Genomic DNA, 16,739 nt, shown 5'->3' on the forward strand with positions numbered 1-16,739 from the left:
AGAGCAAACAAACTTCTTCTGAGTATTATAAACCAAATGCACCGCACCAAGCGAGCACATGGATGTGCACCACAAAAAAGAGCGCACAAGAAAGAATCAAGTTGTCCTAAACCGTAACTGAAGAGGTTTAATCTGTTTAAAAGGGGTACTGGCAGAACAGAAATACTAGTGACAGTGACAATAGTTATCTGGTTTGTTTAGCAGCCCTGCACTTCCTCACCTCCCTGCATCCAAGATAATCTGCAACCTTCTACTGCCTTCTTGTCCAGACTTCCAAATGGCCTGAAACACACACCAGAAACAAGAACCAAGCTTCAAAACCTTCACTGGGCCAAGTCTGCAGGACTTATTTAAACAAGAATGCTGTTATCAAACATTGTAAGGTTTCCACAAGTATTTATTTCATTATGCTGTAAAAAGTATTTACCCCAGTTAAACTAAGCTTAAATATGTACATGCACGCATATGCACCCAAAGGGAAAAGCTGAATGTCATGGCCATCTGCCATAACCATCTACCTTTTCTAAGCAGTGCACCTTGCCCCAATAAAGCTTGATAAGAACCGGTCAAGAAAGGTGGGAAAATTAGATAGGAATCAGTCTTTATCAGATCTCTATGTGATCTTGCACCCACAAGCATTCTGTTCTTCATGTTTTATTTCAGGAGTGAAAAAAACCTGCAGAATGTAATTCATAAGCACTTTCATCAAAGGCTCCCAGCTAGTGCTAAGACAAATAATGTAAACCCATTATGGGTCCCATTAGAGAACTTAACTGCAACGTCTCATTGTGCAGCTCATCACTTTTAATTCTCCCATTTCTGCAGTTCAGACCCTAGCCAGGTGGCAGCAGCAAGAAGCTCACTAAAGATTCACAGAAATAAGTAACTTGGTGCCAGCAAGACTTAAGGAAATACCTTGAATTTGCTAACATCAACAATTTATTCTGGTGTGCTTCATGTTCAGTTGGTTTAATGGAAAAATACTATATTTAAGTCACATTTAGAATATTTATTCAAACTACAGTGAAAAAGATCTTGTGTTTATAAGCAGTACACAGACATTTCTTTTTGAGAAATATTTCTGTAGTTCTTTCTTGATACTCCGTATGTACAGTTATAATCAAAGCCTACTTCATTTACAATACCTCCTTGATATCTAATCTATTCAATACAATAGCAAGTTATAGATGTGCAATTTCATATCTCTAAGATAAAACAAATGTTTTTAGGTGACTAACATCTAATATATATATAAAAAACCCCAAACATAATGATGTTATCTTGTTACTACTATATATATGCAGACATTTTGTAGATGTTTCAGCCAGGAATAGTAAGAGATCCTCAGAAGATGGGAGCAAGAAACCAGCAGTCTTTAGGCCAAAAAACTGCAAACTAGACTAAACTCATGTTCAATCAAATTTATGCCACTCCACAGAATTACTTCCAACAATTTCCGAGATCACCCCAACACCTACAAATGATGCTTTCACATTTTTTCATCTGCTTATGACATCTTTAAATGTATTCTGATTAAATCTGAAGGTAAAATTTCCATAATACATCAGCTTTTCTGGATTCTCCCTTAGCTATGTGCAAAGAAAGAAATAGTAACAAAGATGAAAACGTGTAAAAGTTCTCTTATGTTTTCAAGGCCTGAGGTGCCACCCTTAAATCTGAACTTCAGTTTCACAACAGCTATTCACAGTCACTTTATAGCTGAATGTTTTGAAACTACAGTCCACAAGCAAAAGGACTTGGTATTTTTAACTCTCAAGAATGCCATAAACAACTGACTACTTCGTAATGACCATGTTTTGTATTGCATCTCCCAATGCAATCAGCAACTGAAGATGATGTGCAGAAGAGAAAGGCAAGTTCCTCACTTTCAGCTGAGGGGTACTTTACTGACACAGTATCACTGCTAAGTAGAAGGAGGAGACACAAATAGACATCAAAGTAAATGGGAAAAGGAAAACAAAACAATCCAAATGGACCTGAAGAGGATGAAAAGGAAAGAACCACCAGAACAGGAATGCTTTCTCCCCACTGCTAGACTCTGTGCTGTGGGTACACTCAGGTGTGGTCTATGTCTCCATGCTGTAGAAAGAGATATGACTGTGTTATTAACAACTGATGACTTCCACTGTTTACCACTAGGCTGAGCGAAGCCCTGAGTATATCCCAGGTTTATTTCAAGAGAAAACCCAGTGGCAAGGGTCATTGTGGATTGTGAAACATGCAATAGAGCTCTGCACTGCTGCTGGTAGATCTGCAGTGCTGATCGAAGAGAGGAATTTTACCCCCAGAAAAAAAAAAAAAAATGGGGAAAAATCCATCCCTATAAAACTACGCAAAAAGAACAGCTGCAAAACAAAATTTCAGCCCATAGAAAAAAATTTAAATAAAAATGTAAAGCATTAAAGACTGACCAAAATAGTCCAGTAACAATAGGAGGCTTCATACGGAGGTTAAGACTTTAAATGAACCAGTCTCTGCATATACATGACTTAAGAATAGAAATGAAAGTTGCATTAAAAGAAAAGCATATAGCATTCTTTTCAATCATTAGCAAAATTTTGGGGGAAAATACTTAACATTTTAACTTCTGAAATTCTACAAAATATCTGTATTCTGCAATCATATTAAAATGCCTCAATTTATAAATATCTGAAGATATAACATATTTACATTTAAATGACATTATGCACACATGAAATCGTCTCAGTCTGGTGACATTTTGATGTTAACTCATTATGTAGAATTTTTCCTTTTATTTTCCTATCTTCATTGAAATAATAAAAGCAAAAATACGTGATTTGGGGGTTTTAGGTGAGTGAATTTTGAGGTATCTAAAACTGACAGTGAATAAGATGTGTAACACAGACCTAGATCAGCTAGTCTCACATTATAACATCCCCCTCACGGAACACATATCTTCACAAGGATGTGCTCAAGTTCTTCCAGGTGTTTACAGACATGGTCCAGTCCAAAGCCATCTCAATGCCAATGAGCCTGGAGAAGTGGAAGTCACTTCAAACAAAGCTTTTATGATGCTGTAAATTTGGAGATGTGAGACCAAAGGCCAAGTCCCTTCCCTGTGAAGCACAGAGCCTAGCACAGACAGGTACAGACTGGGAAGGTGCTGTATAAAAAAACAGGCAAAGGAAAAGCAAGGTACCCATGCAGAACCAAGACCACATGTACCAGGACAATTCACAGTCTCTGTAAGTGAAAAGCCACCACCTGCCTCATCTTTTTCCTGGCTGTACCATGAAAATCTTTTGTTTTTACAAGGCAGTATTGTAGAGAGATGGCTGGCAATTTGCAGTAGATAAGTACCATTTCAGGTATGTTATATTAATAACATACCTTGAAGTTTGGTTGATTGATGGCTTGGCTTCACAAACAAAGATTTGGGAAGGGCTTTACCCACGCTTCCTACAAGCACGATGACTGAAGGCAATGTGGGATAGGCAAATCCGGTTGGAAAAAAGGCTGCTTGGTCATACAGGATAACATTACATCTATGTCCTTTGGAGCTTTTTCTGCGCTCATGTTCAAGCCAGTGCCAGGCACTTTAAGGCTAGTCTATACATGGTCCTCCCAGTCTGGCACATTCAGCACAGCAGCAAACCCCCAATCCTTTCCCATCCTTTGGTTTCTTCATCTTGCACAGCCCATAAAGTCTGGTCCCAGTGGAACAAAAGCAGAGAGATGGTTCATATCCCTTCTCTGCCTTTAGAAAAAGAGAGTTTGTGCTAGGGACATCTGCAGTAACTCAGATAGAGCTGGTCCATTTGACCTAATGGTATCAATGTCTTCGCATTAATTACATGGAAGCAGCATCATTTGTTAAGCTAGTGTGAACGTATGACACCAGCATATCAGGTCCCCTTTAAAATACATATGAGTAGGCAGAGATAAAGGGAAAAAAAAGAAAGAGATCTTGAAAGTGAGAGAGAGGCACTATTAAACACTTTGTACTTATCTTGCTAAGGAAGAGCTTTGTTCCAGGAGGGAAAAAACTCTCTCTTTGAAGCTATCAAACCAACAAACAGACCATTCTTTAAACAGTGGCATATCTACAGCAATGTGTACATCAGAGGACTGTCATAGAGAAAGCATTTTTTCTCATAGATAAAACAGCAGAAAAGGTCTCTTGCACTGGTGATAATTTGGATCTTCTCTTTTATTTAGATTTTTCAGGGCAAATCCAGAAAGAGTCTAATAAGCCCTTAAAGAAAAAAACGTATCAAGAAGTGTTGAAGTATGCTGATTCATTGCTTCTTGCAACTCATTCTGCTCATCTCCAGACAGGAATAGAAAAGTCTTCAAAGGCTTCTCATCATATTTGTACTGTCTGTCGTAAGGGACAACAGGGCTCTTGCACATTGACACTGCCTGGACAGATGTTTTGGTAAAGGATGTCTTCTACCAACCCAGCTGATGCGCACAAATGCTGGAGCTCTCAGCATGCAATTACACTTTGAGCTGCAAGTGGCACAAGGGATAAGGAGAGATTTCATTCCCTGCCCTAAAATTCTTTACTAATTTTCAGAGTGAACTTCTTCCCTCTTCAGGGAGCTCTCTGTACCACTTAATTGCCCTTCTGACTTGCCCATCCTAGGTACGCCATAGCTGTGAATATAAGAGCACCACTTTCGTTGCCATAAATCAGATTCAGCCAGCAGAAAGGGCCTGTCCTTGGCCACTGGCAGTTTAATGGTGTTTACAAGTTTTCTTTCTATGGCCATTGTCTCCACATAGACATTTCATTCTCAAGCTTACTGTCTGAGCCACTACTGGTCCTCTCCTGAGATCCTGCATTGAGAGAGAGAGCGCTTGCAAAACCTGTAAAGAGGTGATTTCTCTCCTACATTTTCAAGAAGGTGTTTTCATTTAGCTGCTTCTTATTTCACTTTATAACAACCTTACAGTTCACTGTATATATGTAGGTTTACAACTGCTGTTTTCCAAGCAGAAGGGCATGGATGTCTAACCTCCAACCTTGTACAGAGATATGGGAAGCATGCCCGCAGGGCAAGAGATGGGTTCAGTGCCTGCTTTCACTTGTGGAGATTCAAGCCCCCATCACTGCCTTTGTTCTTCCACAGGAGAGAGGGAAAGGCAGATGTAAGACTCCAAGGGAGCAAGGAAGATGAACAAAGGGGAGCATGACTGCAGTTCAGCACTAATACTTCTCCTCAAAGATAAGGAGCAACTTCCCATGAAGAGGTTCAAAGAACTGATTTTCCTTTCAGACCTTAAAAGCTCCTTCCAGCCTTCAGTTGGGTGCAAATAGCAAGTTTTCCTGGCAGTAATTCATCATCTAACTCAAATAATCCATAATTCAAAGCTATAATCTGTACTACAGAGCAATGCCATTACAGACACACAAGCTTCTGCGGAGCTGCCATGTTAAATGATTTCTTCTCGTTTTGCAATTTGGAGAGATCAGCATTACAGCCTTGGCAAGCAATGAAAGTGAAAATAGACACTGTAAAAAACATCATGATTTCTGCTTCTCGTGCAGCAGCCACCCGTTGATAAAAGGTGCCGTGTGTCTCTCTCCTTCACAGGCTCACTAGTAAATAATCATCAATTTACACATTCTAGCACAATACCTCTGCCTACAAATTGCTTCTTCAAAGATTTCCTTTTCCCCTGGAAGCACCACTTCTAAGTGTGCTGAAATTACATCTTATTCTTTTCTTTGAAAGATCCCTCACTGCACAGCCAAATAAAGAGAGAGCATTTGCATAATTCTTCTTTTTAAATGACTTCAGGTTGATACAGGTTCTTTGGTGAATTGTTATTCAGCAGGACATGGTCAGATGCAGATAAAGTGCTATAGAAGGTGGAAGTTAACATCCTCAAATCTGATCAAATAACATTTCGGTTTTAAACTGATCCTGTAAACCACATGGAATTACAAAGCTCTAGCTTGATTCAGCTGTTGAAACAGACTTAATATCAAAGCAACCTTTCATTCAATCAAAGATTCTGCTCTTAGCCATTCTCAGACTTGCAGCAAGCACAAATTATCATTCCAGTAGACTCTTGCAGTCAGATGGACTATTTCTAGATGGAATATTTGAGTGGGCCTGATCTCTGACAATATGCATAAAATAATTGCATTTAATATTATTATATACAGTTGTATATATGTTACATGTAATAAGAATAAATTAGTTGCTTCATAAAACTGTTTTCAGCTTGGTTGCATCAAACATTTTGACAATTTCAAACAAAATCAAGATGTTCTCATTTTCTTTTAAAAATCTAAAGATCTGTTATTTTCGCTGTAGATATTGAAAAAGAACTTCCATAGAGATATGCTGAACTTTTACAAAACTTGGGCAAAGGCTTAATTCTGAGTATAAAGAAATCTGAAGGCACCCAGAACCCCACATTGCAGAGGCTACTGCTTGAAAAAAATATTTACCACTCATGCTCACATCAATATGAAACTTCGATATCACGGTCTGAAAACAAACATAGTCTAAATCTCATTGCTTATCTCCCCCCAGAATTCTCAGGTAAGATATACCTGAATAATCTATCAAGGGAAGTTGTGCAAGCACCATTGCTTGGCATTGCAAAACCAGTTTTGAAGTAGGTGCAGTTTGGAACAATCTTTCACTGTTAATAAAGGAGCTGAAGCCACCAGACAGATCTTGCTTATCTGTACTGTAGTAGCACTTGGACTAGAAGAAAAAAACCTCTCAGAAACATTCACACACACAGATATATTCATATTCTAAATAAGGAAAAAGGATCTGATGGGTCACTGCAGTGTCGTATATTTGCACTGTAAAACATGCAACCTGAGTGCAAACCTCATACTTTATACAGTGGGATTTTTTGCACTGAGTTTTGAGGTTTACTCATCTTTGAATCTCTTCTCTCTCAACCTCCGTATTTTCTGGTCTCTGACTGAAATGGATTCAATACATAGCAGGCAGTTATGTTCTGGTGTCATTCAACCTGGAGAATGGGCAGCTGTAGCAGCTAGACGTAAATCAGGATCTTTTTGTTGGGATAAAAAGAATACTTCTTTACAGTCAACATTATAGTGGGGTTTGCTTAGCCCTGGGTCCATCACCCAACATTATACCTGCCCCCTTGTCCCATTTTTGATATTCCCTGCTCCTCCTTCATGATGCTGTTTACCCCAGAAGGAGCAAAATTGTCACACAGACTCCCCCTGAAAAGTCACAGTGAGCCAAGGAGGTTTCATGGTAGCATCAAGAGCAATAATTAACACTATGAAAACAAAACTTCAACTGCTAATTCCCTCTTAGGAGATTTAACAAATAACATTAGCCTTGAGCATAACTAAGTACATTTTAACACGGTTCTTTACAATAGGGGTTCAATTACCCATAGCTGATTTTTTTCACTGTAGTCATAAATTTAATACCATACTAATGAGTCAGTGATGAGTAAACTGATGGGTAGTTTCATTCAGACCAGAGCTGTTAAGAACATTTTCAATTAAACATTCTTTCTCCTGAAAATGCATTTTTGTCAGTGTGAAAACGCTTTGCACTTAAATATTGCTTTCAAGTATATTATCAAGAAAAAGGTTTCACAGATCAGGATGGATTCTCTAAACACCTCAGAGATGAGACAAAACAAAACTTCATTCTTTCCAGTGCAGACCTGGTATTTTCATATGGCTCTGCTTTACAAAAATGTTTGAAGAACTGTGATTTCTTCCAGCATAAAATAGAAAAAACTTCCCAAAACTTCTGTGAAGATGGGGTTCTTCAGTCTAACCAGTTCTAACACCGACTTCCTACTATCTGGAAAATAATTATTGCCATTGCCAATGGATTTTAGCAGCTTATTTTGCCATTCCCACCCACTAAACTGCCGAACATCTGGTTGTAAAGAAAAAAGGAGCAAATGATGACCTGATTGAATGTTTAAATTGTATTAATTTCATCTGATAAATGGATTAATTGTTTATGGACAAATGTTGATTTATTTTTGTGTCTTCATCAATAGTTTTGATCTTGTATTGACAACCGAGTTGAAGTTATACTGCTCCTCTATTAGAATGAAATACTGCGATGTTTAATAGTTTGCTATCTACTTGAAAAAGTTTCAGGCAATTCAATGAAAGGTTGGCTTGGACAGCACTCGGACTGAATGTCTCGCAAGATGGGAAAATAACAACAGCAAGGAAATCAGGATACAATAAAAACCCTAAAAGATGCTGGTGAACTAAGAAAAATCAGTGGGCATATTGGGATCAACATAAACATTCAGAAGACAATTACAACCAAACTTTTACAAATAAATATAACATTAAACTAAGATCTGAAAGGTGTCAGCTCCTATGTTCTCAGCAAAATTCCTAGTTTCTATCAAGAAAATGTGTAAATAAGGAGCCCAAGCATCACTGTTAACCTCAGTATGTCTGTGTATATACTCAGAAGTTCTCAGACATTGCTATCTCCAATAAACATTAAATATAGACTCAGAATTCTAGACCTAAGCAACCATATGACTTCTTTATTACACAGAATCTTACACTGATCCCAGAAAACTCAGCATTAAACATTATCTCACTGGCTCTGCTGCTGGTTAAGATGCTTTTGCATTTTTTAGTCCAGTTGAGCGTCATGATCCATTCTTCTAGAAATCAAATAAGCATTCAGAAGACAGTTATATTGTCATGCAGAAGACTATAGTTTAGTTTACAATGCTGGTGCAGAACTAACTGAGCTCAGACATTTTCACTGATTCTTATACGTTTTGGATCAAAAAAACCACACTGCTACAAAGCAACTGTCAAGTAAATAATTCAAAGTAAAGATTCTACATGCCTGAAAATCTGCATCTGAGTCCCTGGGATGTGCAGTCTCACCCTCTCTATCCTCCATGACCACCAGCCATTTCAGAGCACTGAACAGAGAGTCGACATAAACTTCTATGCAGCTTTTTCCTGTGGACAGTTGTGGGGATAGAAAGGTAAACCACCAAGCCTGGCTTCTATGATATCAGTCTGAAACAACCCTGGACATCAGGAATATTAGAATAGGATTGTATTTTATTCCAGCATGAGACTCAGTGGTGCTCCTGGATTTCTTTCCTTATGGTAGAGCTTCATTGTATGTCAAGTTAAAGATAGATATAACCTACAGCTTATGAACAATTCCTTCCCTACTCTTTCCTGGAATTAATATTCACATAACATTAAAATTATTAAATCATAGCAAAGCATTGAAGCCACTTTCTGAGTAAACCAGAATCTTGTTTTGAGATCGTTGTCCTCCTTCTACTTTCCTTGTCAGTTGCTGACTGTGTACTGGGACTCAAGCAATTCCCAAGCAGCATTCAAGAGACATTTCTGGAGCCTCCTCCTCTTAGAAGAATCTTTAAGCCTATTCATTTTAAACAAACACTTCATATAAGGCTGCAAACAAGATCCCTTGACCATGAGGCAGAAAAACCTGAAAGATGATGAATAAAATAAATGAAACGGGTCAAAGCATGGGGGAGTTCCCTGCAAAGAGTGTAAAAAACAAAAGAGGACTTGGGGGCTGCAGTGCAGGGAAAGTGTTGTTTATAGCAAACAGCAAGATACAAAGAAAATTGGCCAGGTGAAAGCGTATGATTGTGTTACAGTGAACCCCAGCTAAATGAATATTTGACACTAAATAAATCCCTTAATAAAATCACTGCACTCTAGTACCCTACACACTCTGCATATGTAATAAAACTCTTTAGAATGAATAGCTGATAAGGAAATGAACCTGTTCAGGGAATGAATAAACACACTTTCACATATACACACAGAAATACCAAATGGTGAAACATACTCATAGTGATTATCAGACTGTTAAAATAATAACCCTGTGAAACAAATAAATCTGCCCCACAGCAAATTATGTCTCTGCTGCACTTATGGTGAAACCTTCTACAAACACCTGATAAAGGAATAAACCTGTTAAAGGAATAAATTGACTGTACAGTAAGGTTATCCGCAGATTTACACTGGACTGCAGTGATAAACCTTCTTTTTCATTAGTCCAATAGATCATAGGATATACAGTACTTACAAATGTTTCAGCATTAAATATAAGCTGGAGTGCTCTGCTGTATGTATGCATTTGAGGGCTGGGGGTCAATAAATAGACTGAATGTTGCTTCACAAAATATCTGTCAGTGTGCATTAGCAGAATAACTGATCAAGAGATGAGCTGGCTGTAAAACATCCCCTGCACAACCAAACTTCCAGACCATATACGCTAACCGCAGCCTGGGGTTCAGTGGGTCTAAAAATCATGAGTTATTTAAATGCTTGACCCTATCCACCCAGGTGTTTTAAAAAGCTACATACAGTGAGACCACAATACTGCTGCTGCTGGTGGGTTTTAACCTTGCTAGATGTGCCCTACCCAAAAAATTGGCAGACATAACGGCTGAGACTTTTGCCAGGCTCTGAAATATCAAAGTGCAAAAGAGGTGGATAGCAAAAGGTACAGAAGAGCTACAGGCTGTCCCCATGGCCATAACTCACAACACGTCCTTGCATTGCTACTACATAGCAAAGGGCACAAGAGGAGTCAGAATCAGGCCCCTGACCCATCTTTCAGGGAGATCAGAGCTGCTTCTTAATAGTGATGCTGACCTGGTTTAGTCCATAGCCAGAATGGAAAAGTAATGCTGGAGAGCAGGAGGAGCCTGCTTTTCTGGCTGCTAAAGCTTCTGGAATATTGAGTAGCATGTAGTGTTATAGACAATTTCTCCTGAAGTGCTCCAGCAGGAGCACCCACTAAAGGGCTTCTGTCAGCCAAAGGCAAGCAGATTTTTGGCAGGGGCAGGAAATACTATAGAACTAATTGATTTTTCTGTGGCTGTGAATGGAGGGTTGGTGAAGAAAGACAAAATACTGTTAAAAATCTCTAGTGAGATGCAGAAGAAGGTGTTTTCCTCAGAAAAAGTCAAAATCGTCGCTATTGGATGAGCCGTTACCAGGTGAATCCCCCATTAAATGTGGGCTGACTTGAGGGTCAGAAAAGATTATTCAGGACTCCTCTTCCCACCAGCCAGCCAAAAGGAAGATGGGAAGAATCCCAATTTATCCCTCAAAACATCCAACAGGTCCTGCTTACGTGGCAATATTTGAGATACAAATGCTCAGAGCAAGAAGGATGCACACTGCAAGGCTCTGCGTGGGAAGCAGAGAGAATCCTCTGGCTCAAGCTCCACTGTCCATTCTATTGCAGCCAACTCCTTCTTCAACAGATTGGTTCCATTGAGATCAAGCATATCTGTCTAAGCCACATAAATAGGTTTAAGAAATTCTAAAACCCACAAAAATATTAAAAGCCACTTGTGTTTAAGCTCCTAGGGAACCCAGGCAAATGAGCATCCAGCCTCCTCTATGGGTTTGTTGACTCAGCAATGCCAGAGGTAAAGGAGGTGAAGGAAAGGAAAAGGAAAGGGAGAAAACTTCTATGTTCTTGCCAGTGTTCTAGAAAAGGGGAGGGCCGAGCAAGTAATGTGGAGAACAACTAAGATGAAATGTGATGTTGAAATGAATAAGTAAGTTCATTATATTCTACAACATGATAAGACTTTGCAGGTCTGATTACAACATTAAGGGACGGTGCTGCAGTATTATAAATTACAGGGTGAAGCACTCCTGTTTCTGTCTCTATATTTCTATGGTGGGAGAAGTTAATTATTTTTATAGGTCTAGATATTGCAAGGATGAGGATATCAGAATATCTTGTCATCAAGTCTAAAGACAGCAGGGGAGAAGAGGCGGAGGGGAAGGGGGGGAACCACCCCATTCAAAGAAAATTATTATAAAAATACTAAAAATGATATATAGATTTTTTTACCTACATCCATCATTTTTACACGCCGAGGTACTTCATGCCTTGTCTCCATAAACCATCACTCTGTTATTTTTCACAAGGCTGAGAGGAAATGGCCAAAGCTTAAGACCTGGAAGCAAAAAAAAAAAAAAAAAATCAAATAAATATAGAAATAAAATCAACATAAGCGAAAAGGTTAATGGGAATCTGTATGATTTTATTATTATTAAGGAACACAGGGAGAAGAAGAGCATTTCCAGCACTCTAAGTGGCCTGCGGTACAATCAGTAACCATGAAGTATATTCAGCAATCTTTTCCTTTTTTTTCCAATTGCCCACCACAGCCTATATTACAAATACATAAATCATAATGTTTCAACAAAAGCAAAATTTAATTTTCTCCTTTCAGCTGTTATCTGGGCCGGGTGGTATATGGCAGGCTGCGGCCGAGTCATTTATTACACTTGCTGAATGGATAATGGCAGGGAGAGTCTATTATACCCAGCTTTGTTAGGGCTTTGAATGTGCTACTGAAACCTGTGGCAGTCTAAATCTCTTTACATCTGTAATAGATACACAGCACTCTATTATTTCATGCCAGAGCAAAATTAAATACTTGTGTGGAGGGGGAGGAGGAGGAGGAAGGAGGGCTGGGGAGAGCGCAGGGGCTCTGGGGATGGCACAGGGCATTTTGCTGAAAAGCCATTAAAAGCAGCAGTGGCTCTGGACTCATGATCACAGATACCTTTCTGGTTTGCTTCTGAAGATGCATGTCTGAATGGGCAATGCCTCTGTGCTCAGCTCATGCAGAGAGATTCACGGTCCCTTCCTCCTCCAAGGTGATATATTGCAGAAATTCAGGATAACAACAACACTCTATGCAGGTGCAACTGGAAAAATCTGCACTTGTCTCCATGTTCCTCCCTCTGTGGAGAGTGTATTTGGTTCATGACCATGGCAGCTGCATTATTAGCTTTAATGTAGGTATCCCGCATGGGGAAGGAAATGGGAAGGCAGCTTGCACCTGAAGCTGGTGGGTACAGAGCAGAGCCCCTGGACTCTGGGCTGCAGAAGGGTCTCCTTCCTTTTAGGTGGCACTGGCTCCAGTAAGCACCACCATCCCACCAGATAAACTGCCAAGGGCCAGCAGACAGCCTTACATCTCCACTGTTATCTCCTTCACTCATTGCTTGTCCAACACCCTGCCATGCCACCCCCAGGGGACATGACTGCAATAGCATCCAAAAGGATGCTTATCAGTAAAAAATTATTTTGCTGCTACTTTTGAAAATGTGAAACCCCAGATTTCTAGAAATTTAAAAAAAAAAAAAAACAAAAAAAAAAAAAAAAAACCCAAAAACGAACTAATTTTGTCCTCGGAAGGTTTGCCACTGGTGTTTTTGATTGTCAAATGTACCAACAGACTTGGCATATCTACTGATCAAGAACCATAGAATCATAGAAGAGCAACAAGACCTCCTCTGGTCACAAATATGCATTTGATTTGTGCACAAGCCCAGCCTGTAAAGCAGCCCCAGACAGAGGTAAGGGCTGCAGCAGTGGTGCACACTGGCTTCTTACCATCACAACCACACAAAGCCAGCAGATTGCAGAAGCTCTTGCTGATCTCTCCCATGGGATTTGTGTGGCCGCCAGCTTAGACAGAGGCAGCTATAAAGAAGGGCTATTTCTTCAGAGAGGAAGGTGTTTATTTCGTTAATAAACCTGCTGTTTTTTGACAACTAAAACTATTAGATAGGAGGGAGCGGAAGGCAAAGAGATCCATAATAGCCTTTTCAGAGTGTTTGTGGCAACACCACTTTTTACACCATTCTGTTTGGTTCCAGCACCAAACGCACTCTTTATACGCACTTAGAAGAGACGTGATTGCACCCTTCCGACAAGACTTCCAATCAACTAGCTACAAAAGGGAAGATGAGGGAACCCGCCTGGGTCCCAGCAGCCTCTATGATGCTAGCCGATTGTAATTTTGGGACATGCAACCACTGGGTTTCATTTGAGGCAGGACTGGATGCCCTAAGGTACCTCAGCTGTCCAAGAAGTCTGAACACATGGAAAAGGTGCACACAACAGACTGAATTAATGCACATGGTTCTGTTTCCCTCTGGTGGCTGGGATCAGTGGCTATGGAAATCTCTTCAAGAGCTGTCTCCAAGGTCTTCTTTAGCTTATGTGACAGAGATCCATGTCACAAACATGGTATCTCTACGCATTAAGTGGACTTCATTAAATGGGCATATCTCCAAAAAGCGTTAAAGCATGGGTCTCTAAACAATAATCACACCAAAAATCAGCTTCTAAAGAATATATTGCTGCTCAAGAGCCATTTGCTAGGAAAAGAACAGAAAGAGAGGCGTGTCTTGAAACAGAGCTGGCCAAACATCCACTGCCCTGAGTAGCATCCATGGGTTAATGTAGCAATGCCCTTTGCAGTGCTGTGCACAGGAGACCCAATGACAACTAAATCAGAGAGAGAATAATAAGTTTCACTAAAGTTGGCCTCAGACAATCTTATTATTACCCCCAATAAGAGTTTATCCTTTAGCTAGCAAATCTATTCTCAAGCAAGAATTCTCTTGCTGCCTTACTTGTAATAGCATTGTCCTCCTCTCAGATAACAAGAAGAGACTTACCCCATCCTCCTGCCTGCCAAATCTTCCACCAATCTCAAGTGAGAGGATTAAAACTGCTACTGGGTGAGGCTGCAGTTGCTCTGTGCCTGCTCGCTTTTTAAAAAGCCGTCTTATCTATGCTCAAAGAAGTAAAGGCTCTTTCCTTGATGTGTCGCTTTGTTATCATGTACGGGCTCTTTCGCCATCGTGCTTCCGAGGCAGATTGATTCAATCTGCAGATAGTGATGCCCCACTCCCTGGAGGAGCTAAAAGCCCCTCAACTCCAAATGTTCCAACAGAACGTCTTTTTCTGTTAGCATTAAACAGGCTTACACAGGGGAGGACGTTGTTTAGTGCTTTGCTTCTGAAAACAGAGCCAGGGAGGGGCTTATATTTCCTCAATTTTCAGGGAAAATCTGTTGACTGATGGTCCTATTCTTTTACTTACCCTGAAGCACACTCCCCTTCACAGGATTAAAACCTTCTTGTTCATGTGGCTTGCAGTTAACAAGACTCCCACCTATACACACATTGCTCCCCAGGAAGACAGAGGAACATGCTTTCCCCTTCGGCTGAGTTTGTTTGAGTAGAACTGGACTTAATCCAAAATCCTCGGGGAGTTTTCAGACCAATCCCACAGGCTGCACTGCTCCTCTGTTTTAGGACAATCTGGCATCAACTTTCTGAGCATTCTTTTCATCAAGTGCTCAGTGTTTTCTGTTTCCTAAATTGCTGTCAATGATATTCCATAGCAATGAACACAAAAACACAACTTGTGGGAATTTTCTCCACCAGTATGTGATAACTATCTCTCTTTTCATTGAGCATCACCTTATTCTTATTCTCATCATCTCATTACCTATTTCTCATCTCTCTTATTCAGAATATCCAAGGATATTCTCCTCTATGCTATATCCTTTTGCCTGGTCTCTTCTCATTCATTTCTTCTCCATTATAAGTGACCTAATTTTTCATATATAAAAGGTATACCAGATCCCAAATAAATTCCATGAACAGTTTTTTAACTTCTTACTGCACTTTAAAACTTTGTTAAGGATAACTAGAATGCAATATTATACACATATATCATGTTTATACTATCATATATATACCCATATTATACACAAAATTGAAACCAACTGATGCATCTGTTGAAATCAAAAGACTGAGAAGGAATGGGCCACCTTGATTAATTAGCTTTTCACATTACTTAGTGCTCTTCTGGAAAAGAGTTCTGGTACAATGAGAAGCCATCTCTGAAACTGCTGTAGTAACCTTCCTTCTGGACTAGCTGAGGACCCAATATCTCACATAATAAAAGCATTTTGAGCAGGTCTCCAGAAATTCAGCATGAACACAATGCAGACAACAGTCATAGCTGGGGTATCTCTGTAAGCAGATCTCCTACTAAAGGGCCAGGTCAGCTCTACAAGAGTGCAGAGGTTTTATCTCACTAACTAGTATGTCATATAAAAATACAATAGGCATACTTATAATAGTGAGATTCCTCAAAGGAATATAAAGCCAGTGGTCCTCAAGTTCATTTGAAAGTCAGTGGAAACCGAGGACCTGCCTTGCTGCAGGTCCTCTTTGAAAACTCTATCCAGAAACATTGAAGACAGACCCCCAGTCTCAAGGGAGGTTGCACTGTCCCTGTCCTCAGCACTGCACAGACATCCAGAATAAATAAACAAACGCAGTGTTCTTGTACTTTATAATCTAAACCATCAAGAAAGGAAAAATATAGCAGGAATCGTACACAGACACGTGCATAATCATTTAGAGTTCAACTGATACAAACCACACTACTATCCAAGCTAGAAATCGAACCTCAGTTCGCAATATCTCAACAGGAAATACACAGACCTGGAGCTCTGTCCTTTCCAACCCTAACTATTCTATGATTCTGTCCCTTTCATTTCCCCCAGTGAGAACACAAAGCCAATGCTTTTAAACATGAATATTAAAAGAAATAGGAACGTATTGGTAACAAACATGAGTTTCAAACAGCAAAGATAAAAACAGACACACAAACTTCTAAAAAGAAACTCTGCTGATGTTAACTGTCATTGAAGTAGTGACCTAGCAACCAGCCACTTGCCTCTTCTGTCTGCAAGGCTTATGTGGGTCCCAGTGGAGCTTCCATTTAAATAGGGGAGGGATTTCATCTCCGAACAACAAGGCTAGTGTCAGATGTAGCTGACACACAAGGGGTAAAGGTTATAATTTCATGAGGCATGAATGTTTTTTTAATTTCAACCAA

General features: G+C 39.8%; 1 long non-coding RNA gene across 1 annotated transcript in view; it reads right to left on the reverse strand.

Moving 5' to 3' along the window:
• Positions 1 to 8,692: 8,692 nt before the first annotated feature.
• The window catches only part of LOC136007434 (uncharacterized), a 40,926-nt gene continuing 32,879 nt past the window's right edge, over positions 8,693 to 16,739 (reverse strand). The window contains exons 4-5 of the long non-coding RNA XR_010609705.1: positions 11,872 to 11,973; positions 8,693 to 9,467 (exon numbers count right to left, since the gene is read on the reverse strand). This is a non-coding gene — a long non-coding RNA (uncharacterized LOC136007434). The remainder of the gene's footprint in view (positions 9,468 to 11,871; positions 11,974 to 16,739) is intronic.

Source organism: Lathamus discolor, chromosome 1, assembly GCF_037157495.1.
Source record: "Lathamus discolor isolate bLatDis1 chromosome 1, bLatDis1.hap1, whole genome shotgun sequence".
Classification (NCBI taxonomy): domain Eukaryota; kingdom Metazoa; phylum Chordata; class Aves; order Psittaciformes; family Psittacidae; genus Lathamus; species Lathamus discolor.